This window comes from Chiloscyllium plagiosum, unplaced genomic scaffold (genome assembly GCF_037043375.1).
Source record: "Chiloscyllium plagiosum isolate Xiang-an unplaced genomic scaffold, Cpla_swu_hap1 HiC_scaffold_3, whole genome shotgun sequence".
NCBI lineage: Eukaryota > Metazoa > Chordata > Chondrichthyes > Orectolobiformes > Hemiscylliidae > Chiloscyllium > Chiloscyllium plagiosum.
The window spans coordinates 13,728,245-13,748,754 of NW_028270141.1; the positions used below are offsets into that span (position 1 = coordinate 13,728,245).

At 39.6% G+C, this 20,510-nt stretch overlaps 1 protein-coding gene across 10 annotated transcripts in view; it reads left to right on the forward strand.

Annotated features, from left to right (window-relative positions):
* Positions 1–20,510, forward strand: part of LOC122541001 (CYFIP-related Rac1 interactor A) — a 216,710-nt gene that overhangs the window by 152,807 nt on the left and 43,393 nt on the right. For 4 of the 10 annotated variants that reach the window (XM_087977589.1, XM_087977590.1, XM_043677459.2 and 1 more), the window contains one exon: positions 12,459–12,587. The exons of the other annotated variants lie outside the window; for them this stretch is intronic. The gene's annotated coding sequence lies outside the window, so the exon portion shown is untranslated. The remainder of the gene's footprint in view (positions 1–12,458; positions 12,588–20,510) is intronic. 10 annotated transcript variants of the gene reach the window in all.

A 20,510-nucleotide genomic window follows, 5' to 3' on the forward strand; every position in this document is an offset into this window, starting at 1 on the left:
TATAAACCTCTACTTTGGAAATAGAACCGGTCTCTTGCAAGGTTGGGATACGACCGACTCTAACTTCACACTTTTTTAATGCATTGTCTGAGCTGTCAGCTTTGTTTATAAAATCTTAAGTTATCCCGGGACCCTGACTTACATGAAGTTCTGTGGTTTAATGTTAATGAATCAAAACCTGCATTCCCATTCAAAATGATTAAAAACTTTACAGCAATCTAAATTTGTTCAATGCATTGCATCAGTTGTGTGACACTTCGATCTTCTACTGCAAAATTCTGTGTCCTGTGATCCTGTCCCACTAGCTACCTGATGAAGGAATAGTGCTTCGAAAGCTTGTACTTAAATTAACATGTTGGACTAAACCTTGTGTTGTGTAATTTTTAATAATGAGAAGCCTTGCCCACTCACCATAGACATGGGACAATAATGGATGCACTCCACCTGAGTTTCTCATCCAGTGATTCCAATGGAGTGACACTTGCAATGTGTATGTCAGCAGCAAGTGCTTGGAAAATCCACCACCTGTTTTCAGAATAATCAATTGTAATGACATTGTTTTATGCATGGTATCTTGTCATAGAGTCTGTGCATCTATTATAATGTCCTGCAGGTGGCACTGTTTGTTTGTTTTTAGCTGCCCAACTTGATAAAATAGAATTCGACCAGAACAAGTAATTGCAATTTTGAACAGATGTCTGAGCTGTTGGTCTGTGACTGCTACAGAGGAAGTTGACTGTAACTTTGTGCTGCACGTTCTTTTTTGCAACATAATGTTCATTTTCATGTATTTATTAAGCTTATGCTTAATCCCTGTTGAGCAGCATTTGTAAGAATGTGACTTCTGCAGCCAGTGCATTCTTCAGTGATGATTAAACTAACTTCTTTTCAGCATCATTGTTGACAATTAATTTAAATTTTCATAAAGTATTTAGGGAATAATGCATTGTCTCAGTTTTTGTTTGGATTAATGTAGTTTTAGTAATGAAAATCTGAGAAATTAAGCCTCTGTATAAATAGAAAATATTTGAAAGTGCCAAGTATCTTGGGTTTTAATCTGGCAGAACCCATTATGCTGTTGGACAATGTTAAACCTTGTGTATCAATAAAACAAATGATTTGATGTGGCAAAGATCATAGGTCTTTGTTTGGAAAATTACTTTAAGGGAAGGAAGCTGCAAGCAATATTTGTCCTGTAAACCCATTCAATCATTTGTTTCATCTGCACCGAAGCAGAATGTTTTAAAGTATTCTGCGTCTCTCACAGGACATTGCCAACTAGTTACTGTAACAGCTGTTGTTGCAGTAAGCAAGCAAGCTCAGTACTGTGTTTTAGAATTTGAATTCCGTGTCTGTAAGCATAGTACGTGCTGACTGTGAACAGCTGTTACAGTAACCAGGTCGAAATTGTCCTCACTGTTTGGTGGGCTAAGAGACAGACTCTTGATTTGAACAAAATAATGAATACAGAAACTAGCAGGGAATGTTGTTCCATTGATTTAAAATTGCAAAAAAAAATTGTCAATCACAACCTAATGTGCTGATTTCCTCCGGTTTTATTGCTTATTTAGAATTGGAGAAGGATACAACATACAAAGAGGTCATTTGGCACGTACTGTTTTGTTGGTCAAGTTATATTGCAGTCTCCCTTACCACCGTGTCCCTGAAGCACCATTTGATTCTTGGGTACAGTTTCATGGATGATGACCTTTTGGTCATCTTGTCAAAGAAGCAACTTTTCACATACAATGCTAAATGCAGGGTGTTGCCAAACTAATTGACCATTCAAGAAAGTCAAGGCTATATATTTATTTTTGTCCTTTCAGAACATTCTTGCATTCAGATTTTCCAGTGTTCATTTGGCTAATAATCGAGCTCAGGAACCATGGTATTAGTTCTGGCCCAAATTGGTGTCATCCTTTTACTCTGAAGTAGATATTAGCTGTCGATGTCCCATTCTTGAATTTAAGCACAGAAATTCACTAGTAAATGCAGCACTGTTGAAAATCCTCTTTTGAATGAGGCATTAAGGTGAGATCTCATCTGCCCCCTTCTGCTGAATATAAACAATCCCTTTGCATTGTTTTGAATAAGAGCAGAAGAAATGATTATTGCATAGTGTTCTGCACCATTTACAAGTTCCTCAGACATTGAAGCAGCTCATGTTCATATGCAGCAAGACTTTGACAACATCCGGGCTTGGGCTGATACGTGTCAAGTAACATTCACATCGCCCAAGTGCTAAACAATCTCAAACAAGACAGAATCTAACCTTTTGCCCCTTGACTGTCAAGTGGTATTACCGTCTCTTGATCTCCTGCTATCAATATCCTGTGGTTGGTATTGACCAGAAACATAACTGGATTAGTCAATTAAATATTGTGGCTACAAAGCCCATCGGAGTCTGGAAATTCAGTAGTGACTAAGCCACCTCTTGACAGTGCCTGTTCACCACCTACAACATGCAAGTCAGGAAATGGGGTAGAATGCTCTCCACTTGCCTGGATGGATGCAGTTCCAACATCACTTCCAAAACTTGACACAATCCAGTGTGAAGTAGTCATTTGCTTAGCATCAAATCCACTGTCATCTAATGCAGTAGATACCACCTACAAGATGCACTGCAGGAATTCACCATGGCTCCTCCATCAGCACATTCCAACTGTAATCTTCACCATCAAAAGGACAAGAATAGCGGATATATGAATACAACAGCCTACACGTTCCCTTCCAGTTCACACACCACGCTGACATGGAACTATAATCATTTTTCCTTCATTGTCAGTTTGCAGATACATTCTGCAACATTATCTTTGTCCATCCCAGTCCAACACTGGCACCTCCACCTCATATGTTCTTAGACTGTGGTTAAACTCTTAACTGTACGTGAAAGGGAACAGCTCAGAGCTGGGATTTTAATTCCAAGCTGAGATCTTCCTGGGCATTTGAGCTCAGGTGAGGAGTTTCAGGGGACATACTGCTTTGAGATTCAGTGCTTTGGTACTTTTTGTAGTTTGCTGAACCACTGGGTCAAAATTCTGGAATTCCCTCCAAACAGCACTGAGTGTGCATTATACTTCAGGGACTGCAATGGTTGAAGAGGGCAGCCCACCAGCATTTTGTCAAGGGCAGTTAGGAATCAGAAATAAATATGGGCCAAGCAAGGAACGTCCACATCACATGAATGAATTTTTAAAAAAATACTCCAGGTGACATGGCCAATATTTATCCCACAATCAGTACCTCAAAAACTTGTAATCATTAGTACATTTCTGTCTGTGTGCAAACAGATTGTTCGGGCACAGGCCCTGAAGAAGGGCCTGTGCCCGAAACGTCGAATCTCCTGTTCCCTGGATGCTGCCTGACCTGCTGTGCTGTTCCAGCAATAAAGTTTCAACTTTGATCTCCAGCATCTGCAGACCTCACTTTCTCCTGCAAACAGATTGTGTCATATTTCTAACATTGCATTTCAAAAATTCTTCACTGTCTGTAAAGTACAATGGGATACCTGAGATCATTAAAGGCTCAATGTAAATGCCTATATTCTCTTTATAGCTGATTTTGTCAAGTGTTTCCTCCAGCCAGTTGCTAAAAGGGGAGAGATGTAAAGAGTTACGTTGACATATGTATGATCTACATATTAATTAGTTAAGGTTTACCTTCCAAATCTGAGCCACTTTTTTAAAAAGCTAACTTTTTAAAATTTGCATTAAACATTAAGAGTGTTTAAAAACTAATAGTTTTCCAAAATTATAAGATAAACTATAGCCATAAGGCCATTCAAATCGTGCATGCTGAGTAGTAATACAGCAAGCAGGCTTTGTTCAGGTCTGTTTATACTGCCTCCTGTTAATGCTGCTTCTGTGACTGAACATCAACTAAGGATTGTCTAAGTTTCAGGTTGAGGGCCTCCACTTCCCTTACGACTGCCCATGTCAAATCATACATTTCCCATCACCTTCAAACTTGGTTATACATTCGAATGTCCCACTTTACTGTTGAACTTACGATGAGGAATTTAATTATCGTGGAAGAAAGGTGCTTGCTACTGCCTCCTTTTATTTAGGTTGCTTTTTGCATTATCCCAAAATTGAGAGTCCACGATACCTAGGTACCTTGGCAGTTTGCAGTGGCTGCCTGATATGGGGTGTTTCCCTGCTTTCACCATTTGCTGTAGTCTATAATGTTGTCATGTGCCATGTCCACTGGAAAAACAATACAAATAATTGAGTGTCATGTTCATGTCAGAATGAACTTTATTTCATCTTGCTACCCTTCTGCTATGAGGGAGTGAGAGGCAGTATATCTAAAGAGGACTTCTGATCAAAGATCAGTTTCCTTCCTGCAATTGAGGCATTAGTTCAACCTCATCCAGTAAATGATGAGAATTAACAACCTTTTGGACTCGTTGAGGTGGTAGACAAGTAGACTGGTGTGATGTTAAGCACATACTAGCCAAGGATACCCTATGTTTGTGCATGTTCTATGTGAAGGTAATTGATGGCAGCTGGTAATGACTTGACATAACATTTGATTCAGTATCTTGGGCTCATGAATCTGGAGATCAGCTGGAATTCCTACACCTATTAATGTTTAGTAACTCTCCCAAAAATGCTTTCAATCTGAACTACAGGCCATTTTGGTAAAGAATGGAGTAGCATGTAGTGTATTGGATATCTTTTCATATAAAACATAAGTTCACCATCATCTGGAGTATTTATACAGTTCTGGGTGCCACACATGAGCAATGATTTGAAAACTTTGGAGAGATTACAGAAGGTTTACAACAATAGTTATAGGGTTTAGGAGTGTCAGTTATGAAGATAGTTAGGAGAAGGCTGGGGGAGATCATATTCAATCATAGAAGGTCTGGACAAAGTTAAACAGGGAGAAAATGTTTGCACACATGAAAGTATTTGAAATACAAGGGAACAGTTTTACATTAATTAGCAAAAGTCATATGAGGGAAAGGTTTTTCATGCAGTGAATGGCTAGAGCCTGAAATCCATTCTCCAAAGTATGTGCAAACAAGGTAATCAAAATCCAAAAATGTGCAGGTTAGGTGAATTGGCCATGCTAAATTGCCTGTAGTGTTAGGTGTAGGGGAATGGGTCTGGATGGGTGCGCTTTGGTGGGTTGGTGTGGACTTGTTGGGCCGAAGGGCCTGTTTCCACACTGTAAGTAATCTAATCTAAAAAAAAATGAAATTGGTTGGTTGTTTGAAAAGGAACAATGTGCTGGGTTGAAAGCTGAAGGTAGGAGATGGTATTAGGTGAGGTTTTTGGGAATGTGATGGAATACTCCCACGTTCAAGCATGACATCATCCCAGACAAAGCAGCCTGCTTGATTGGCGCACAATTCTGTCACCTTCACCGTTCATTCCCATCACCACTGAGACACAGTGGCACCACCAATGTCTCAAGGGCAACTAGAGATTGATAAATGCTGTTCGAGTCAGTAAAGCCCACATCAAATGAACTTTTTTTAAAAAAGCTTATTTGGTGTCCTGGCACAGATATGGTGGGCTAAATAGCTTCCTTCTGCACTAAAACTATTCTGTAATTCATTAGTTGTTTATCTGCCACATAAGTTGTATAGCTTCTGCCAAAAAGAGAAACCAGCTAAAGCAGAATGCTGAATCTTAGGATGTTTTGTTAAGTTAAAGCGGTACATGAATGTTATATATTGATGTTTCACCCATTTCCTTCTAAGGCAGTAAATAAAAGTTTACTAGTACTGAGAAAGAGTCATCGGACCTTAAATGTCAACTTTAATTTCTCTTCACAGATGCTGCGAGACCTGAGCTTTTCCAGCAACTTAATGTTTCTTATTGTTCAGTGTTTTGCAAGGAGTTATGTTACTAGGTTGGTGAAATGACCTAATACAGTGGAAGTAGCCCTGACTTTGGGTTGGAACATTGTAATCCTCTAAATGCACTTCTGTTCTGTATAAAGCTTTGTTTTGCTCACCTGATCTTGCAGTGTTGTTCGATGTCCACAAGCAAACTCTCATTGGAATTCTTCCCACTTCAATGTAAATATCTGAGCTCCTAGAAAACAAAAGTGGTATGAAATAATTGTGGAGCACGTTATGAAGTCCTTAGAATATCTAATTAAACGTAATACTTGGATATTGCAAATCCAAGTCTTTTAAATAATCCTTATATAGAGCTGGAACATGCCTTTTTATAGCTAAAAATCATACAACACCAGGTTATAATCCTACAGGTTTATTTGGAAGCACTAGCTTTCGGACCACTGCTCCTTCATTAGCTACCTGATGAAGGAACAGCACTCGGAAAGCTAGTGCTAGCTCGTGTTGTGTGATTTTTAACTTTGTCCACCCCAGTCCAACATCGGCTCCTCCACATCATGTCTTTTTATATGTGAACTTCAGAAATCCTGAGCAATTGCAGAAATCCAGTCAATCTTCAATAGAAAATCTTAACCTGACAGCAAGAAAAAAGCTACTCTTCTGTAATCTGTGCCATTTTTGTAAATGAGAGAGCAGCGTGTAGAACATTAGGTATCTTTTCAACAATTATTCACTATCTAACTTGTATAGCTTGAGGAAAATGATAAACTAAAGCAAAATGCAGAAATGTGAAAATCTGGAGCTGACAGCAACATTTATTTTATGAAATTATAGTACATTGATAAATTTTAGGAAAGTATATTATGTAATTGTTCAGATTTTACATTTCCATTTTACAAAGTGCAATTTGTCTTATTCAATTTACTCCATGTGATATCAAAAAGATTGGCTGAACGCTGCATGCCCTGACTTCATCCTGGCTGTAGTGCTGACACTGTTTGCTAAACTGTTCCAGCATATCTATATTAACTTGTGTCTATCTGACAATGTGGAAAATTGCTGATCCATAAAACATGGCAAATCTAATCTGGACAATTAGCATCCCATTACCCCATACTCTGTCATCAGCAAAGTGATGAAGATGTTGCTACTGGGTGACGCTTGCTAACCAATGTGCTAATCAGTGACAAACAGTTTGAGTTCTGTCAGAGCCACTCGGCTGCAGATTTCATGACAATATGCACAAAAAAAGGCAGAATTCCAGAGGTGAATCAAAGTGAGTGCCCTTGAGATCAAGACAACATTCAACAATGTGGTATTGGTGAGCCCAAGTAAAATTAGACCTCTCTATTGGAGGGCACAAAGGAAGATGTTTAGCCTTCACTATCACAATCATCTCAGCCCCAGTACATTGCTATAGAGTTTCTCTGGATACTGTACAATGTCTCCCATATGGGATTGGCTTCCTATCCCTCCATGGTAGCCAGTGGAATTTAAATTCAATTAATAAACCAAAAAGCTGGTGTATACAGCTAGCCTTAGCAACGGTGGCCATGACAACTATCTGGCATTAAAGCTTGTCTCGACATTGGTGACTGTGACAACTGTTATTAATTGTTGTAAAACCTGATTTAAATTATTAGTGGCCTTTGGGGAATAACATTTTGCATCTTTACCTGGAAGAGACCCTAAACATCTCCATGTAGGACATTCACTGGCCACACATTTTAAATCAGATATACACTGCTCAAAGAAATTAGAGAGCATATTGATTCAGATATCGTCTGATGTTTAGTTTGAACATCACTACTACTCAAGTAAGAATCTAACCACCTCTTGACAATCATTGGTATTAATATCTTAAGCAAGAGAATCCAACCATTTATTCAAAGGCATTATCATCACCAAGTTCCCTACCATAGAGAGTCACCATTCACCAGAAACAAAACTGGACTATTAATATAAATACGATGGTTGCTAGAGCAGGTCACAGGCTGGGATTCCATGACCAGTAACTCACCTCATGACTTTGCAAAGCTTGTCAACCATCTACAAGACACAGGTCAGGAGTATGAGTGAATAGCCTGGCCTTGATGAGTGCAGCTCTAACGACACACATTGTCTTGACGAAAATATTTTCAGTTCCTCCATCACCACTGGGTCTAAATCCAAGTAATTCCTTTTTAACAGCTTTTTGAGAGTAACCTATGCCACACATACTTGTCACCATAGTCTCAAAGATAATTAGGGATGGGCAATAAATTATGACCTTGCCAGTCATGCTTATTTCTCATGAGTAAATTTAAAAAAAGGTATCTGGGTTGACCAGCTGTAATATTTATAACAGAGTTTCCTTTGTTTCTATATGAAGTTCCTCAGCTATCTTAATTATCACCTATTCATCACAGCAGTGATAATCAAGCCGAGGAGCTTGGCTGAGTGCAGTGGTTAAGCTCAACATCTCCAGAATGTAGTATCCCACTTGTTGAGCAGTCCCATACATCATCTTAAGCTTTAACTTCCTTATCACACTGGTGCACCATGGCAGTACTATATTCCCAATTCCAGCAAATCATCAGGTCTGTGATGGTAGCATCTTCCATATTCGTAACCCTGACCAATAAGAATAATCTGGTCAGGAGAAACAAGGGAACACTACCGTCTACCTTCTCGAGGGCAGTTGATGATGGGCAACCATCCTGGCTTAGTGACTGCTGACCAAATCCTACGAGAGAATTAATTTTAAAAATTAATTGGAGATTATTATATATTTAGATAATATAAAAATCTGTTGGAGTTAATGTTTTAGGTTGACTTTCATGAGAATTTCTGTTTATAAATTTACATTCTTTAGAACAAGTAGAATACACATGTGCTGCTGATCCATTTAGGTACTTGTCCACTGTCAGATGGTCACATTTGTTGTGATGATTAGAAAATTGTTTTGATAGAAAACAAAAGCCATTTGTGAGATCAGTTGTTTGCTGGATCTATTTTACAGAGCTTTCAATGTAATTTCTATTAAATCAGTGAATGAAATTCATCCATACATGGAGAATCCCATTTTCTTTTAAGTATGTTACAAAGTGAATGTCAAACTGAAGCTTTCAAATGTTATGTTATTTGATGACTTGTGTTGGAAACTTAATGCGTGTAAACAGCTCATTCTTTCTGTCTGATGCCTGTTTAGTTGATTTCGCACATTGAGGATGGCAGCTTGGATCTCAATTTTGGTCAGAAAGCCTTTAGGATCATTTCAGGAAGGGGAATGGTGCACTGAATGCTGCACTGCTTTTGAAACTTTTCATGCTGGTGATCTCATTGGGGTATCTTGATATGTTCTCATGATCTTACTGCAAATCCATTCACTCCACAAATATCAACACTCACTCTTTAATCACAGATTTATCATGCAGCATTTCATGCCACTACCTTCATGGAAAATATGCTTTATTTGCATGCAATAACCAATAATGTGTTACAAACCAAAAAATCTGGGACACCATAAAAATCTGATGGGATTCCTCTGATTCGCCATTGCCTCCCGTATAGTTCACATGTCCCTATTTAAACCTATACTATGCTTAGTTCAGTCTTTGTTTAGTCTTAGCACAGAGTTTTTGGTGACTTGTTTGCCTGCTAACCGTGGGCGGCATGGTGGCACAGTGGTTAGCACTGCTGCCTCACAGTGCCAGAGACCCGGGTTCATTTCCCGCCTCAGGCGACTGACTGTGTGGAGTTTGCACCTTCTCCCCGTGTCTGCGTGGGTTTCCTCCGTGTGCTCCGGTTTCCTCCCACAGTCCAAAACGTGCAGGTTAGGTGAATTGGCTATGCTAAATTGCCCGTAGTGTTAAGTGCAGGGGTAAACGTAGGGCAATGGGTCTGGGTGGGGGCGGGTCGGTGTGGACTTGTTGGGCCAAAGAGCCTGTTTCCACACTATAAGTAATCTAATCTAATCTAATCTAATACTACATTTGTGCAGCTTAGGAGGCATAAGCACCATGATGATTAAAATAAAGAATAGAGTATTCCACCCCCATGTGAGCTAGTTTGAATGTAAAACATGTACTGGATCATACTTGCTCCATCAAGGATTTTACCTATTTTCTTTTAACTGTTCATCTGAGAAAACAACAATACAACTTTTGGGAGGTTGTTGGCATGTCCACACCATTATCTCTGGCTGCAACATCGTGAAAGGTAAGCTAGAAATGACAGCTGTTAAATTCTTTGCTTCCATTGTAGGTATAAAACAAAAGTCAGGTAAAGTATGTGAAAGTTTTTTTTATTAGCCAAAATATGCTGCTCAGGTCCTAACATCATGAATGGTGATTTGGAACTTGCCAGTGCATGTGGAGTAACGTGCAGGATGAACATCGTTGAATAACTGCTTTCAGAAAAGTTGGAGAGAATTTGCTGTGCTGTCGAAGAACAAAGACTTTATGTGCACCTTTGATATTTTTTTCATTGTATAGATGTATTAGTAGTTCATCTTTAAATCTGAGTATTACCGAGAAAATCATCACCACTTTCTGAGCAAGGTTTTCAGTGAATTCTTGGTCTTAGTTGGCATGATGTGTTTCATATTCACATGTTGTAATTTTGTTTGTTTTTAGAGTCAATGTATGCAAATATTTTCTAACTGCTGTGAAGGGGAACGGAATTGGTAAAAAAAAAAGATACCGAAGGCAGTGTAATGAATTTGCTATTCTCTCCAGTTTACCTGCATGGATCAGTGAAAAATGATTCTTCTTCAGAAATTATAGAATCATAAAGCACTGAAGATAATTTACTGATCTTGCCTCTGCCAGATTTTATTCTGTTGGATTACCAATGAATCTCACTCCTCTGCTCTTTCTCGCTAGACTTGCGACTAGCTGTAACTACTGTTGTCCAGCTTGAGTGAAATATTTACCTTAGTCACATCATGAAGTTCATAAAATCTTGTAGCATACAATGAGGCTATTTGGCCCACTGTGTCTCTGCTGACTTTTTGAAGAGTTACCTAAATGAGCCCCATTAATTGACTGGGGGACTATGGGGTTTGGAGATCATGAGGGAAAGAAACCACCCTGTTCCTTCAGCCTATGGCATATATCCCACTCCATTCATAGGAAATTCAGTGGCAATACTTGGGCTGGACCTCTTGAGTACTATTGCAGAAGCCGTCATACCTGATGGTTCTCCTACAGTGTATATTACTGCTGGCTTTGATTGGCTATCAGCTCTTTGCAACATTATTACCACCCTTATTTGCATAGAAAGCCTGATGTTGGCAAGTTACGTGTTTTCTCTTGTACTCGTGCACCATTTCTGTGATACAACTGGTTCTCCAACTGTTGTATGGGTCCACAGTCAATGGCACTGAATCTCAGCCTGCATGTCAGATCAGTGACCAGTCATCAGAATCTAGTTTTGCTAGATAAGCAAAACTCCCTCCCAACTAAATATTGGGAGGACCAAAACCATTTGGACCCTGATTCCTAGCTACTGAATCCATCTTTCTGCCGGGGAATGAACTGGGATTTAATCAGGCTGTTTATAGCCTCACTGTCATTTGATCCCAAGGTAAGCTTCTGTTTACATATTAACTACCTCACTAAAACAACTGATTTCCACCTCTAACCTATCTAACTTCACCCTTGCCTAAGCTTGTCTGCTGTAAAAAAAACCCTCTTCTGTACTATTGTCACCTCTAAACTTGGCCAGAAAAATGTTGGAGTAGTCAAGTCCCAAATTCCATCTTTGTAAACTCAAAGTCAATAAAAACTGTGTTGCCCATGTCCTAACTTGCACCTATTCATCTTTCACTACAGTGCTTATTGACTTAGGTTAGCTCCTGGTTAAACAATATTTTGATTTTAAAACTCTAGGTTTTCAAATCCCTTCATGGCCCCTCTCCCTATCTCTATTTTGTTCCCACAGCTCAGTATTGATTTATTCTCCTCTAATTCAAGCCGTCTGAACGTTTGTAATTTTAATTGTTCTAGCATTGGTTGCTGCAACAATAGCTGCCAAAGCTCTCAGCCCTCGAATTTCCGCACTAACCTCTCTGCTTTACTCCCTTATTCTACTACTTAAAGATGCATTTTTAAAACCTACCTTTTTGATCAAACTTTCAGTCATCTTTTCATATATTTCATAACATGAATCATTGTCAAATTCTAGTTTAAAATGTTCCTGTAAAGAGCTTGGAACATTTAACTGTGTTCAAAGCTTTATGTACACAAGTACTTAGCAAAAATTATCATTTTCATTCTACTTGCAGTCCAAAAATTGAAGATACACTCCTAATGAGTATATCAGCACAAAACCAAAAAAAATGTTGAAGAATGAAGACCAGTTTCATGATGAACAAAATATAGGTTTATCCTGCCAGGCAAGAATATCCTATCAATATTTAATCCCTCAATCAGCATCATAAAATGTTTTTAATCCATTGTCATTACATTACTGTTGTTGAGGGTTTGCTGTGCAAATTGACTGTGTCAGTTCTTAATTTGGAATAATAACAATGCTTGACATTCTTCATTGTAAAGTGCTTTGACAAATCCTGTGATTGTGAAAGGTGCTTTCTGAATGTAAATGTTTCTCCTTTTCTTTGAATTGTTAATATTTCAGAATAAAAATCTGTTCATTTCAGTCTGCTCTTATGGGAAAGAGAGGATTAAATATTCCCTGAAAATAGCCTCTTCTTCAGGTGATCCGAAGAACAGCACTTTTGGCCTGACCCCACACATCTGCTCATCAAAGATTTTTCTGTTTTCAATAGGTCAGTTGTGGGGCTATTTGATGATTACCCTAGCATGTTCTGTTCCAACCAAAATAATATCATTAATGAACTAGCCCATTATCACCCAACAATAAGATCTAAACAGCAACAAGACTTCGAAGATGAACATGAGAAATAGTAACAGGAATAGAGAAGGTGGTAATGATAATGCAATGGTGAGAACACCACCATGCTCCTGATGTATACCTTCTAGACGGTGCAGAGGTTTTGAGGGTGTCAGAAAGTGAACAGTGCAGACTCGATGGGCAAAAGGGTCTCTTCCATGCCGAATGATTCTACGATTCATTTGTCAAAGTACATAATCTCAGTTCTCCTCTAACAGTAAATGATAAAATGACTCATCCAGTCTTTAGTGATTGTAATGAGGTCAGTCAGGTGGACCTCGTGGATCATGTGTTCTCTGATTGGTGCTGTTAATCTGGTCAAATCAGAGAGCCCTAGCTAACAGATATGGGAGTGTCAGAGGCTCTGTTCACTCTGAAAGCTGATTCTGAGGGAACTGGAAGACTATCAAGAATTTCCATGTGTAAATAAAGGGCGACTTGGTGACAGGATACCAGCCTCGGAGGAGTTATTCACAGTTAAACTCCTAATCTTTGATGATCCTCAGGAAGATAATGCTAGATGAAAATAGCATTGTCTGTAAAAGTTGGGAGTTTAACTGTGAATAACTCCTCCGAGGCTGGTATCCTGTCACCAAGTCGCCCTTTATTTACACATGGAAATTCTTGATAGTCCTCCAGTTCCCTCAGAATCAGCTTTCAGAGTGAACAGAGCCTCTGACACTCCCATATATATCTGTTAGCTACGGCCCTTTGGTGCTGTTAATCTGGTCAAATCAATCAGAGAACACATGATCCACGAGGTCCACCTGGCTGACCTCATTACAATCACTAAAGACTGGACCAGTCATTCTATCATTTACTGTTACAGGAGAACTAAGATTATGTACTTTGACAAATGAACCGTAGAATCATACAGCATGGAAGAGACCCTTTTGCCCATTGAATCTGCACTGTTCACTTTCTGACCCCCTCAAAACCTCTGCACTGTCTAGAAGGTATGCATCAGGAGTATGGTGGTGTTCTCACCATTGCATGGATGCTGGAGCATCAGTTTTGAAACTTTATTGCTGGAACAGCACAGCAGGTCAGGCAGCATCCAGGGAACAGGAGATTCGACGTTTCGGGCACAGGCCCTTCTTCAGGAATGAGCAGAGAGTGTTCAGCAGGAGAAGATAAAAGGTAGGGAGGAGGGACTTGGAGGAGGGGAGTTGGAAATGTTCAACCTGCTGGAGCATCAGTAATACTCAAGAAATTCAATGTCATCCAGAACACAGCAATATGCTTGATGAATGCACCACCGCCGTGGAATTTCTTTGCATCACCAGTGCTCAGGCAACGTACCATCCACAGGCTAGATGACCACAACTCACCAAGGTTCCTTTGACAGCGCTCCCATGATCTATCATCTCTAATACTCAACAGGAAAATGTTTGGAACATAATCCCTTTTAAGTTCTCTGCAATGCCAGCCTGATTTGGACTAATATCAGCTACTTCATTATCACTTTGACAAAAATTGGAACACTTTATACTTGAGAGAAATAGCTCACAAGAGAATTAATGATTCAAGAAGAAAGCCCTGATTCCACCTTTTTCGAATACCTGAAATAGATAATAGAAGCGGCTTGCTGGTTTTGCCCACATCCCAGAGTATTTTTTTTACATTCTCCATGTGTTATTTTTGAATGCTATTATCTGGTGTAATTTGTATCCCTTGGTTAGATTTCATGTAATTGCTGTTATTTTGTTGCTAATTTTTTTTCTGTTATAATGACCTTAAAATATTAGTAACAGGCAATAGTAGTGTTCCATCTTTATGGATGCAGCAGCTGATGTTTTCTTTAGTTCTGTTGTTTTGAATTTCTGTATCAGTTGATTTTTTTTTTCAGTCTCTGTTGGTTTGTGTTATGGTTGAATTTGTGATGTCAGGTGTTCTTTCTTTAAAGCTCCATTATGTGGCATATCATATTTGTAAGCTGTTGTGTTGATCTTAACTCTATATTTAATCTGTTTTATTTCTACCTTGTTGTTGGATCCTAATACCTTAAGTAAGTTTAATCAAGTTTTTCTTATGAAGGCAGTCTCAGGCTAAGGTATAGTTTCACCAGTTCAGACGAGCTTAGAGCACATCATCTATGTAACCATACTTTAGTGTAAGCTTGGATAGTATCTCCAGATTGTTTAACTGTGGAACCATCACAAATAATACCTGAACACTTTCCACTATGTATCATTGGATTGTAAATAGAAACAATTACTATGCTGATTTTTACTTGCATTCTGCTTGACACATGAAAATTAAGTCAGTCTCAGAATTCAGAATCAGAGAATTACCAGATTGTTTCAACGTAGGAGGTCATTTTGCCTACTATCTCTGTACTGGTTTCCAAAATATACTGTTGCAGTTTTTTGAAAACTTGAGATGTCAGTTTGAAGATGATTGCAAATACCTGTTTTGACCTTTTGCACTCTGTGTTCAATGCTACCATGGTCAACTATAGGAATGTTTATGGCGCCCAGTGCATAATGGAGGAGTTGGACTTTGGAAAGCATTGGGACAGGTATCTGTTGAGAATCACCTTGCTGCAAATTACCCCTGCACTCCTTTCTCTCTTGATACCCCCTGCAAAACTCTCCTTCCAAAATTACTTAACTGTAGCCCAGGTCACTCAATAATCCTGGGACTCTGGTGTCTGTTCTCTTGATAGTACCCACCTCCTCCCTGGTGGTGCTGCTGAAAACAAGACCTGTGAATCGTTAATTGGCCAACAGCTGTCAGTCGGCGAGACTTCTGCCCTCAAGGAATTGATTCGATTCCAAGGGAGGGCCTGCAGGTGGCCTCGTCACAGTCCGATTGGTTCATGGTTCAGCAGGCCTTCGTGTAAAGAGGGAATGTATATTCTGGCTGACTCACCAGACTCCTGATGCCTCAACAAGATTCTGGCCATTATTTTAAATCAGGATGGTCTGCAACTTGGAGGGGAACTTGCAGGTAGTGTTGATGTCCATGCTCTTTCTCGTTGGTTGGGACCATGGATTTGGAGAGTGTTGATGAATGAGTTGGAGCTCCTTGGATTAATTGATTCAAGAGACGGACAGTAATGAGGACTTTGCCAGACTAGGTAAGAATGACAAATTTTCATTCTTGAAGATCATTGGTGACCAAGTAAGTTTTTACAAGCTGGTTATTCGATGGTCACTATTACTGACATTTTAAATTGCAGATTTATTTGATTTTAAACTCCCCAGATATAATGGTGGGATTCGAATGCATGTTTCAAGCATCATTAGTCCAGTGACTTAAATATTATGTTGTGCTGTTCTCATCCCAATGTGCCCAATGAAGCTACCTGCATAGAAAAAACTGATTTATTTTCTCCTCATCAAAAATAATCCATTCTAGTAACTGGCTGAAGCATGCTTTTTTAAGATTGACTGATCAAGAAGGGGAGGAGATGGCCTCCTATCGCTACCGGTTAATCCAGAGATCCAGACAATGTTCTGGAGACCCAGGTTCAAACCCTAACTTGGTAGATAGTGAAATTTTTAAAAATCTGGAATTAATAATATAATGGTGACTGTGAATCCATTGTGGACTGTCGGAAAAACCCATCTGGTTCACTAATGGCGTTTTAGGGAAGGAAACTGCTTTCCTTACCTGGTCTGACCTGTATACGACTCCAAACCTACAGCCATGTGGTTGACTCTTAACTAGCCTCTGGGCAATTAGGAGTAGGCAGTAAGTGCAGGTGTCAGTGACACCATCATCCTGTGAATGAATATAAAAAAAGGAATCACAAAAACATTTTAATAGGATTCACTCTCTAAGGTTGCCCTGTTTCCGTCTCCGACTGCATTCTTGCTATATTCCTAATATACATGTGAAATATGTGCCAGTTCTTCTATTCCAATTGTTAGAAAGCTTTCTCGTAACATCTTGACTTTTTTTTCCAACTTACTTTCTTGAGTAGACTATGGGCTTTAATTTGCAAATAGAGTATTGGCTTACAACCTTTTATGTTTCGTGGAACTTTAACAAAAAAAGAAGTCCTGCCTGGCTTTGGCTAATCATGAAATTCAAGAGATGCATTCAGAGATGACCTATGACAGCTGGCAGACTCCACTTGGTTGTGCTCTGGGCATAACAGCAGCAGTGAAAAGCAACAGAATGACATCTTGTTGCCATGGGAAAACTTGTTACTTTGTTCCTGAATATCTATTTTCTTCCATTGTTACATTTTCTCATTTCAAATAAACATAACTTGGTATCCTTGAGTTAAAATCCATGCAAAAGAAATAGGAATTATAAACCCATAAACAATGGAAATCTTAATATTCTGAAATATTTCACTTTTTAAAAGAAAAGGCACCAGTGAAGTTACCAAACAAAAACAGCAAAACAAATTCTTCCCTCTGTTTCATCAATAATTACTTCATGACTGGTAGTCTTCCTCTCTCCTTTTGCCCTGCAAATTCATTCCGTGACCAAACATTAATGGAACTACATTATGACACACTTTTTCAGTTTCAGATTTCTGTCTTGATGCATACTTGAAGTTATTATGAAGGTTTTGTCTCTGAAGGTGAATTGTCATATTAGTTTCTCTCTTAAGTTATCATTATTGTTACTATGGGAAAGCCAAACACCATGCAGCTGCAGAAACCAAACCAGTTTTGTTGGAGTTCCTGTACAGACAATTCCAAGTTACAAATGGGTTCCATTCTGGAGTCCATTTGCAGTCTGATTGGTGTATAAGTTGGAACGCAATGTAGGACAGTGTAAAGCAGCTGTTTGTAAGTGTGCGCATACTAAATCGGACAATTGTAAATCAGGGATCCGCTGTATTACTAAAAACAGAAATATGATAAACTCAAGAATACCAAATTTCAGTTGATCACAATTTACACTACAGCAGAGAAGGATTTGCATTGGGTGGCATTTCAACCCTGGCCCAGGCATTGCCTGGGAGAAACAATGAGAACATGGAAAAAACATTTGCAATATTTTATCTTCAGAGGCTTCTGGAAGTAACTGATATTTGCAGCTACAATACAAATTATAAATCACACCACATACCATGATAATTCAAGGAGGTGTAGCAGGTTCTGTTAATCTCCAGGTTTATGTCTAGCTGCTTTACACTGTTTAAGGCAAAGTTAGACAATATTTGCTTTGAGTGGTTATCTGCATCTGCTGACCTACACTATGTAGCTGTTAGTGTGTTGTAAGTTAATGGTACCTAACTTGTGGTCAGTAGGCCACGTACGTTCTACTAAAGCATTTCTGACCATAAGATGGAGGAGCATAATGAGGCCATTCAGCCCATCATTCAGTCATGGCTGATATGGTTCTCAATCAAAAAATGTGGCGCTGGAAAAGCACAGCAGGTCAGGCAGCATCAGAGGAGCAGGTGAATCGATGTTTTGGGCATGAGCCCTTCATGAGGAATGTGGGGTTGGCGGGTGGGGCGCGTGGAATACAGACATAAACGTGGAGATTAACAGAACCTGCTTCGTGCCCTTGATTTATCATGATATGTGATTTGATTTATTTGCAGCTACAATACAAATTACATCAGTTACTTCAGAAGCCTGTGAAGATAAAATACTGCAAATGGATTTTCCAACCCCCACCCCATATTCCTGATGAAGGGCTTATGCCCAAAACATCAATTCTCCTGCTCCTCGGATGCTGCCTGACCTGCTGTACTTTTCCAGTGCCACACTTTTCAACTCTGATCTTCAGCATCTGCAGTCCTGACTTTCTCCTGATATGGTTCTCAACCTTATTCTCCTGCCTGCCTCCCCATAACCTTTGACCTCTTACTAATCAAGAAGCTGTCTATCTCTATTTTACATGCACTCAATGACTTGCCTCCATATCCTTCTGTGACGATGAGTTCCACAGATTCACCACCCTCTAGCTGGAGAATTAGCTCCTCATCTCAGTTCTAACAAGTCATCCCTTCACTCTGAGGCTGTGCCCTCTAGTTCTAGTCTCTCCTACTAGTGGAGATATCTTTTCCATGTCCATTCTATCCAACACACTCAGTACTCTAAGTTTCCATGAGATCCCCTTAACCTTCTACACTCCATTGAGTGCAAACCAGAGTCCTCACAGCTGCTCGTATGACAATCCCTTCATCTGCATAATCATTCTTGTAAAATTTCTCTGAACCCCTCCGAGGCCAGTACATCTTTTGTCAGATGGGGAACCCAAAACTGCTCAAAATATTCCAGATGTGGTCTGACCAGTGCCTCATATGGCCTCAATAGTACATGCAAGTTCTTGTGTGTTATGGACTAGGCAAGACCCCTTAAAACCTCTTTAAGCAGGTAGCCCAGACCGTAACTTTGCTATTTGTTTAGCTAGGTGTATCGTGGATATTCCTGGTGTAAATTAGCTGGGTCGACCGCTAAGTTTTAAACAATCAAAACTTATTTACAAAATTATGGAATGAAACACAAAGAACAGAAAATAGAATACCCGTTAACTTATCCTATCCAAACCCGACTTAATAATGCTGTTCTGAAAACACACACACCCCTTAGCTCACATAATAAAACATGGCACAGCCACTCACAGTTCGAAGTCAAAAGGGCAGAAGAAGAGAGTACCCAGCTTTATTTACACACAACTGCTGAACTGAATCAAACCACCTCAGCTGCCTGGACTGGCCACTCCCGTTTCGATATGCAATGTTACTTCTAAAACCTGAAAGCCTTTGGCCTGAGGTATCATCTGTTAGGGATAAACAAAAAAAGGCCCCAATAAAACATTCATCTCTGCACCAACTCAGCCGTTTCAGACCCCTCGAAAGAAATCAAGGACACTAACTTCTGAGAAAAAGGGCCAGCTTTGTGACATATTCTCGCCCCCTCAAAATGAATGCTAACATTTGTCTTCCTAACTGCTAACTGAACCTGCGTGTTAACCTTAAGAGAATCTTGAACTAGGACTCCGAAGTCTCCTTATGCTTGAGATTTCCAAAGACTTTCACCATTTAGAAAATAACCTACGCCTGTGTTCTTTCTACTAAAATAGCCTCACATTTTCTCCATATTGTGTTCCATCTGTCACTTTGCCCACTCTACTCCCATGATAGAAGACCCTACCCTGTCTAAGTCCTTCTGCAGACTCCCCACCACCTCCAACACTACCTGTCCCTGTTTGTAATTTTACAACTTGGCAGCAATGTCCTCCATTCCTTTGCCCTGATTGTTAATGTAAAATGTGAACAGTTGTGGCCCCAGCACTGATCCTTGTGGAATTCCACTCATCACCAACTGCCATCCTAAAAAGACCCCTTTAATTCTGCCAGTTAGCCAATACTCTATGCCAGTGCATGAGGTCTTCCATTTCCCAACATTGAGATCCCTGACTGACTTTGCCCGGCCAGTGTATTTTCATCCCAAAAAGTTGGGGATAGAGTCGGAGCTGCCATTCCTCAAGCACCTTGGAACCATAAGTGGCAGTGACGACTCAGCTTGGAAGATTCTGCTAGACCTGCTCCCTCGGCAGGTCGCTGCTCTCTACCAAATCAACTTACAGCAGGTCACACTGCTCAACAAGTGTGCACAATAGTCCACTTTGATATTATAGTCCAAATGCAGATTTCAACTCTATCTCTCCTCAGCACTCTACCCAGCCTGCAATCACGAAAAAGGAGGCTAGACACTGGAAAAATTGGGAGCAGGTGGGATTTCTCAAAGAAATCTAATAATATATTAAAAATAAATAATAGTTTAAATTGATCACCCTTAAAAACTAATTGACATCTAATTAGCTTTTGCATTTGTGTGAAATTTTCCCAAGTATAATGTGATCTGGGTGTTCT